At 55.4% G+C, this 7,500-nt stretch overlaps 1 protein-coding gene across 1 annotated transcript in view; it reads right to left on the bottom strand.

Moving 5' to 3' along the window:
* slc5a10 (solute carrier family 5 member 10) overlaps positions 1–7,500 on the bottom strand; it is a gene marked incomplete at both ends in the record, with an annotated part of 99,495 nt that overhangs the window by 3,311 nt on the left and 88,684 nt on the right. The window lies entirely within an intron of this gene.

Below are 7,500 nucleotides of genomic sequence, written 5' to 3'. Positions count from 1 at the left end.
ACTCACCCAGGCGTATGCGTAAAGGTACGGGGACAGCAGCGGGAACGGGGGCAAGGGCACTACGCTGAGTGAGTGACATCACAATCAAAACTCACCCAGGCGTATGCGTAAAGGTACGGGGACAGCAGCGGGAACGGGAACGAAGGCATCGCCACCGGGGCGGCTGGCTGTCCGAGCCGAGGGAGAGAGTGCTGGAACAGTGGCGGTGACGAGGGCATCGTCCACCGGGTAGCCGCTGTCGGAGCCGAGGAACAGAGTGCTGGAACAGTGGCGGTGACGAGGGCATCGTCCACCGGGTAGCCGCTGTCGGAGCCGAGGAACAGAGTGCGCGCCACACCTTGGTGTGCGCGTCGGAACAGGGAGCTGGAACAGTGGCGGTGACGAGGGCATCGTCCACCGGGTAGCCGCTGTCGGAGCCGAGGAACAGAGTGCGCGCCACACCTTGGTGTGCGCGTCGGAACAGGGAGCTGGAACAGTGGCGGTGGCGAGGATGTCGTCCACCGGGTAGCCACTGTCGGAGCCGAGGAACAGAGTGCGCGCCACACCTTGGTGTGCGCGTCGGAACAGTGGCGGTGGCGAGGATGTCGTCCACCGGGTAGCCGCTGTCGGAGCCGAGGAACAGAGTGCGCGCCACACCTTGGTGTGCGCGTCGGAACAGAGAGACGCCTCGGGGTGCGTCTGCGAGGAGGAGTGCGCCAAGCACGAAGGTCTGGAAGATGCGCTCCAGCGCGCTGGTCTGGGGAGCGTGCCAAGCTCGAAGGTCTAGGAGATGCGCATCTGCGCGCTGGTCGGGAGAGCGTGCCAAGCTCGAAGGTCTAGGAGATGCGCGTTGCGCGCTGGTCTGGAGAGCGTGCCAAGCTCGAGGGTTCTTGGAAGATGCGCGTTGCGCGCTGGTCTGGAGAGCGTGCCAAGCTCGAGCGTCCTTGGAAGATGCGCGTTGCGCGCTGAGGACTGGAGAGCGTCCAAGCTCGAGGGTTCTTGGAAGATGCGCGTTGCGCGCTGGTCTGGAGAGCGTGCCAAGCTCGAGCGTCCTTGGAAGATGCGTGTTGCGCGCTGGTCTGGAGAGCGTGCCAAGCTCGAGCGTCCTTGGAAGATGCGCGTAGCGCGCTGAGGACTGGAGAGCGTCTGCGCTGGTCTGGATGTGCGTCAGGACGACAGCTGCGCGGGGGGTCTGAAGTGGATGACTGGGATGCCTCCCGTGGAAGTCTAGGGAGCGCAGACCAGTCCCACTCTCAGGCAACGGCGACAGCAGGCGAAGGCTGGAGCAAAACATCTCGACGCAGGAGAATGGAACAGCATAGGCAGACGGAGGATCTCCCGAAAGAGTCTAGATGTTTAGAGAATATGACTCGGCAAGTATACAACACGACCCCACGCCAAAACGAGGGGAAGCGCCCTGGTATTTAAAGCCCACAGGGGGACTAATTAGCCTGCCACCACAGGTGCGAGAGATAATAGAATATCAAACAGGTGTGGCCACTAAGGGTAAGGAACGAGAGGGTGGGGGCTAGAGAGAGTGAGTAGGGAATTCCTAACAGTAGGCTTAAAGAAGACAGAGAATAGGGAATTCCTAACAGTAGGCTTAAAGAAGACAGAGAATAGGGAATTCCTAACAGTAGGCTTAAAGAAGACAGAGAAAAGGTAGTGAGCAGGGGCAAAACCTCACAGTATCCCCCCCTCCAACGGGAGCCACCCGGCGACCCAAAACAAATACAGACAGAGTGGCAGGGGGCAAAACAAGACAAAAACAAAGGCACTGGCCAAGCCAGTAGGGGAAGCCACCACAAGAGTGGGGCTAGCAAACGAAACAGGGTCGCCGAGGGGTAACTAGGGTAGCAGAGGGGCAACTGGGGGAACTGGTCTAGAGGAACTGGGTCTAGAGAACTAGTCTAGCGAACTGGGCAAGAGAACTGGTCTAGAGAACTGGTTTAGAGAACTGGTCTAGAGAACTGGTCTAGAGAACTGGTCTAGAGGAACTGGTCTAGAGGAACTGGGTCTAGAGAACTGGTCTAGAGCAACTGGTCTAGAGGAACTGAGGGGCGAGCAGGGTAGCTAAGGGGTAACCATGGAAGCACCGGGAAAGGGCTAGCAGAGGGAAGGTTAGCTGCCAGGGCACTGATAGCTACAGGGCCTATGCTAGCTGTACTGCTACATCAACAAAGAGGCTGCGCAAGCTGCCGGAGCCAGGCTAGCAGAGGGAAAGGGTAGCTGCCAGGGCACTGATAGCTACAGGGCCTATGCTAGCTGTACTGCTACATCAACATAGAGGCTGCGCTAGCTGCCGGAGCTAGGCTGGCAGACAGGGCTGGACCAGCATGAGAGCACAAGCTAGCTGGAAGGACAGTCCTAGCTGTGTGAGAAAAAACTGACCTTGCTAGCTGAAAGGGCAGTCCTAGCAGTGGGATAAACTACACAAAAAAGTGGAGGCCATGCAGAGGGACCGGGTTAGCTGCTTGGGCCTGGCTAGCTACAGGGCCTATGCCAGCTGCAAGGCTGCATTAACATAGAGGCTGTGCTAACAGCCGGGGCCAAGCTAGCAGACCGGGGCCATGCAGAGGGAAACTGGGTTAGCCGCCAGGGCATGGCTAGCTACAGGGGGGTCAAACAGGGCAAAACGGGAAGCAAACAGGGGAGCTAACCGGGGAGACTAACAAGCTAAACAGGGGAGTAACAGGCTAACAAGGGAGCTAAACAGGACAAACAGGGAAGCTAAACTGGGCAAACAGGGAAGCTAACAGGGCTAACAGGGGAGCTAGAGGGGAGACTAACAAGCTAACAGGGGAGCTAGAGGGAACAAGAAAAAAAAAGGCAAACTCAACATACACAGTCTGTGCTGGCTGGGGTCGTAGACTTGGTGGGGTCGTACTGTTATGGTTTGTAACCGACCCCAATCGCACAACACAAGACAGGTATGATGGTTTGCCAAGAAACAGAGATTTATTGAACAACAGGGAAATACAGGGAAAAGGGTACTGTCCCTTTAAGGGAGAATCACAAATACAGGAATATAATATGAGGGGAAGGAAAGGTGCCTTTAAGAGGCGGGCAGGAAAAGGGAACACTAAGGGGAAGGTTAAGGGAACGCCTTGGGACTGAGGAACTAGAGACTAGGTAAACCAGGGACAAGGAGAACTAGGGAGAGAGGACTAGGGACTAGGAGAGCTAGGGAACAGGAGAAACGGGGACTAGGGGAACTAGGGACAAGGAACTAGGTGGAACTAGAAGGGGAGAACTTGGGACCAGGAACTAGGTGGAACTAGAAAGGGGAGAACTAGGGAACAGGAACTAGGTGGAACTAGAAAGGGAGAACTTGGGACCAGGAACTAGAAGGGGACTGAAGGCCCGCGGAGGCGGGCTGGGGTACAGGGAGGAACTGGGGACTGGTGGGAAACACCTGGGCCGCTCTGCAGGACAGAGGAGAGAGTTAATGCACAAAAGGGAAAAAACAGAGCAGGTGCAGAACAGTCCAAAAAACAAAGTGAACAAAGTAATAATATCTTCGTGTGACAAACACACAGGGGGAGATGTAAGTCCAAAAATACTATTCTAAGTGAGAACCAAAAACAGAGGCATTACGCTGGGAGATGAAATGTCCAAACTAACTAACAGAGGCAATACGCTGGGAGATGAAATGTCCAAACTAACTAACAGAGGCAATACGCTGGGAGATGAAATGTCCAAACTAACTAACAGAGGCAATACGCTGGGAGAGTGACATCACAATCAAAACTCACCCAGGCGTATGCGTAAAGGTACAGGAACAGCAGCGGGAAACGGGGGCAAGGGCACTACGCTGAGTGAGTGACATCACAATCAAAACTCACCCAGGCGTATGCGTAAAGGTACGGGGACAGCAGCGGGAACGGGGGCAAGGGCACTACGCTGAGTGAGTGACATCACAATCAAAACTCACCCAGGCGTATGCGTAAAGGTACGGGGACAGCAGCGGGAACGGGAACGAAGGCATCGCCACCGGGGCGGCTGGCTGTCCGAGCCGAGGGAGAGAGTGCTGGAACAGTGGCGGTGACGAGGGCATCGTCCACCGGGTAGCCGCTGTCGGAGCCGAGGAACAGAGTGCTGGAACAGTGGCGGTGACGAGGGCATCGTCCACCGGGTAGCCGCTGTCGGAGCCGAGGAACAGAGTGCGCGCCACACCTTGGTGTGCGCGTCGGAACAGGGAGCTGGAACAGTGGCGGTGACGAGGGCATCGTCCACCGGGTAGCCGCTGTCGGAGCCGAGGAACAGAGTGCGCGCCACACCTTGGTGTGCGCGTCGGAACAGGGAGCTGGAACAGTGGCGGTGGCGAGGATGTCGTCCACCGGGTAGCCACTGTCGGAGCCGAGGAACAGAGTGCGCGCCACACCTTGGTGTGCGCGTCGGAACAGTGGCGGTGGCGAGGATGTCGTCCACCGGGTAGCCGCTGTCGGAGCCGAGGAACAGAGTGCGCGCCACACCTTGGTGTGCGCGTCGGAACAGAGAGACGCCTCGGGGTGCGTCTGCGAGGAGGAGTGCGCCAAGCACGAAGGTCTGGAAGATGCGCTCCAGCGCGCTGGTCTGGGGAGCGTGCCAAGCTCGAAGGTCTAGGAGATGCGCATCTGCGCGCTGGTCGGGAGAGCGTGCCAAGCTCGAAGGTCTAGGAGATGCGCGTTGCGCGCTGGTCTGGAGAGCGTGCCAAGCTCGAGGGTTCTTGGAAGATGCGCGTTGCGCGCTGGTCTGGAGAGCGTGCCAAGCTCGAGCGTCCTTGGAAGATGCGTGTTGCGCGCTGAGGACTGGAGAGCGTCCAAGCTCGAGGGTTCTTGGAAGATGCGCGTTGCGCGCTGGTCTGGAGAGCGTGCCAAGCTCGAGCGTCCTTGGAAGATGCGCGTTGCGCGCTGGTCTGGAGAGCGTGCCAAGCTCGAGCGTCCTTGGAAGATGCGCGTAGCGCGCTGAGGACTGGAGAGCGTCTGCGCTGGTCTGGATGTGCGTCAGGACGACAGCTGCGCGGGGGGTCTGAAGTGGATGACTGGGATGCCTCCCGTGGAAGTCTAGGGAGCGCAGACCAGTCCCACTCTCAGGCAACGGCGACAGCAGGCGAAGGCTGGAGCAAAACATCTCGACGCAGGAGAATGGAACAGCATAGGCAGACGGAGGATCTCCCGAAAGAGTCTAGATGTTTAGAGAATATGACTCGGCAAGTATACAACACGACCCCACGCCAAAACGAGGGGAAGCGCCCTGGTATTTAAAGCCCACAGGGGGACTAATTAGCCTGCCACCACAGGTGCGAGAGATAATAGAATATCAAACAGGTGTGGCCACTAAGGGTAAGGAACGAGAGGGTGGGGGCTAGAGAGAGTGAGTAGGGAATTCCTAACAGTAGGCTTAAAGAAGACAGAGAATAGGGAATTCCTAACAGTAGGCTTAAAGAAGACAGAGAATAGGGAATTCCTAACAGTAGGCTTAAAGAAGACAGAGAAAAGGTAGTGAGCAGGGGCAAAACCTCACACCAACGCTCTAAGAGATAGGGATAAGTGGCAGTGTTTGCAGGGCTATATCTATATTCTATATTATGGGTATGGATACAATACTATGGCCCATTTGACATCAACTATCTATCATTCAATATGTGAAAAAGAATAAATGTTTTCATGCATACGTTCGCGTGTTATACCGTGGTGAATATAAGTATAGTTTTAGAGTGATCCTGGCTAATCCCAGAAAACGGCGATATGGAGCAATACGTGAATTTCACTAAAAGCGTTGGCATTTCGGGCGGTCAGGTGGCGTAACGGAGATTGCGTTCGTCACCAAACCCCGGAGCGGCTAGATTCGCCTGTTCGAATCCAGCTCACAGCTCCGGCGTTGTCACCAGCTTGGCTGGCCGTTCACACTAATACAATTGGCAGTATTAGAGGGTGGGAGAAGCTGGCGGGGTGGGTCCGGGTCGTTGTAAACAGCGACTCCTACAGTTCGTTCGGGGCGCCTGCTAAGCACGGATAGGACTTGAGTGGGATAGTGTGATCCTTCCACACGCTACGCCCTCTCAATGAGAATCCGCGCTGCCAGGTGAAAAGAAGCGGTTGATTGGCTAGACGTGTGTCGGAGGAAGCACGTGATAGCCTCCACTCTCCCAGACCGACTGTGGGGGGTAAGTGCGCAGCGACCAGGAAGGGGGATTGGGAATTGGCATAACGACTAACATTGGGATGGGAGAAAATCTGAGGAAAATGGAGGGGGGAAAAGAGCAAAAAAAAAAAAAAAAAAAGGCGTTGGCATTTCTCGCCCTGACACGCTACTATTTCCAAATCAAATGTATATAATAGGTATTATGTGGGCGGCTAAGTGGCGCAGTGGGCAAGGTGCTCGCCACTAATGCAGGAGATGCTGGGTTCGAGCCCAGCTCTCGGCATTGGTACCAGCTTGGCTGGTCGTTCATACTAACACAATTGGCAGTGTTAGGGGTGGAAAGCTGGTGGGTGGGGATCGGACGTTGTGGACAGCGACTCCTACAGGTCGGTTGGTGCGCCTGCGCAGCAGAATCAGGAAGCGACGGGGGCGGCGTGTCCCTCCCACGCAGAGCCTCGCCGCTGAGAGATCGCGCTGTTCAGGTGAAAAGATGCGACGGCTGCCTCCTCGTGTACCGGAGGCAAGCCTTCGTCCACATTGCAGCCGGCCTGTGGGAGGCATGGCCTAACAGCGTTCGAGACAGGGGAGGGTAGAATTGGAAAATACGAAATTGGGATGAACCCAGTGTTCAACCCAGTGTTGAACCCAGTGTGAACCCAGTGTGAACCCAGTGTTGAACCCAGTGCTGAACCCAGTGTTGAACCCAGTGCTGAACCCAGTGCTTCCGTATTTCTGGTGAACCGTCTGGTGAAGTTTTTGACTCCTCGTGTTTTTCTCTCTTTTCCCCGTGTAGATGTGGTGTGTCACTCTGGCAGCGCCTCGGCTGCTTCCTGGTTTCCTCCCCGTGAGGATTGGTGTCTGGACGGATATCCAGTGGTTGGCCGGCGATCCAGCCTGCCCTTTTTCCCACCACTGTGCTTTGTGTTTTTGGACAATTACTTTGCGGTTTAATAAAACCCTTGATTTACTTTTTACTCAGTGTGTCCGTCTCTGCTTTGGGGTCCAACTTTGAACCATAACAGCCAGAGAACTGATTCCCAAAGGCTCTGAGCAGCGAACCTGTGTAGTATCGCCCTCTTGTGTTCAAAGTGTGTAACTTTATACTAAATATCTATTTTAATAGACAATTATGGAAATCCCTGGTTTGCTATGTGCTAAGTGCTAAGTTTCATTCACCACGGCATGCGCACACACACACACACACACACACACACACACACACACACACACACACACACACACACACACACACACACACACACACACACACACACACACACACACTTACTTCTCCTCCTTGTGAATGCATAATCCCCCCAGGCTACCCACCTGGTTGAGATCGTAAAGTTATTATGAGAATGATATGAAGCATAATATGTTATAGTCTGTGTGTGT

This window comes from Notolepis coatsorum (assembly GCF_963971535.1).
Source record: "Notolepis coatsorum genome assembly, chromosome: 7".
NCBI lineage: Eukaryota > Metazoa > Chordata > Actinopteri > Aulopiformes > Paralepididae > Notolepis > Notolepis coatsorum.
The sequence above is the reverse complement of the archived record's forward strand: the minus strand, read 5'-3'. Positions and strand labels throughout refer to the sequence as shown.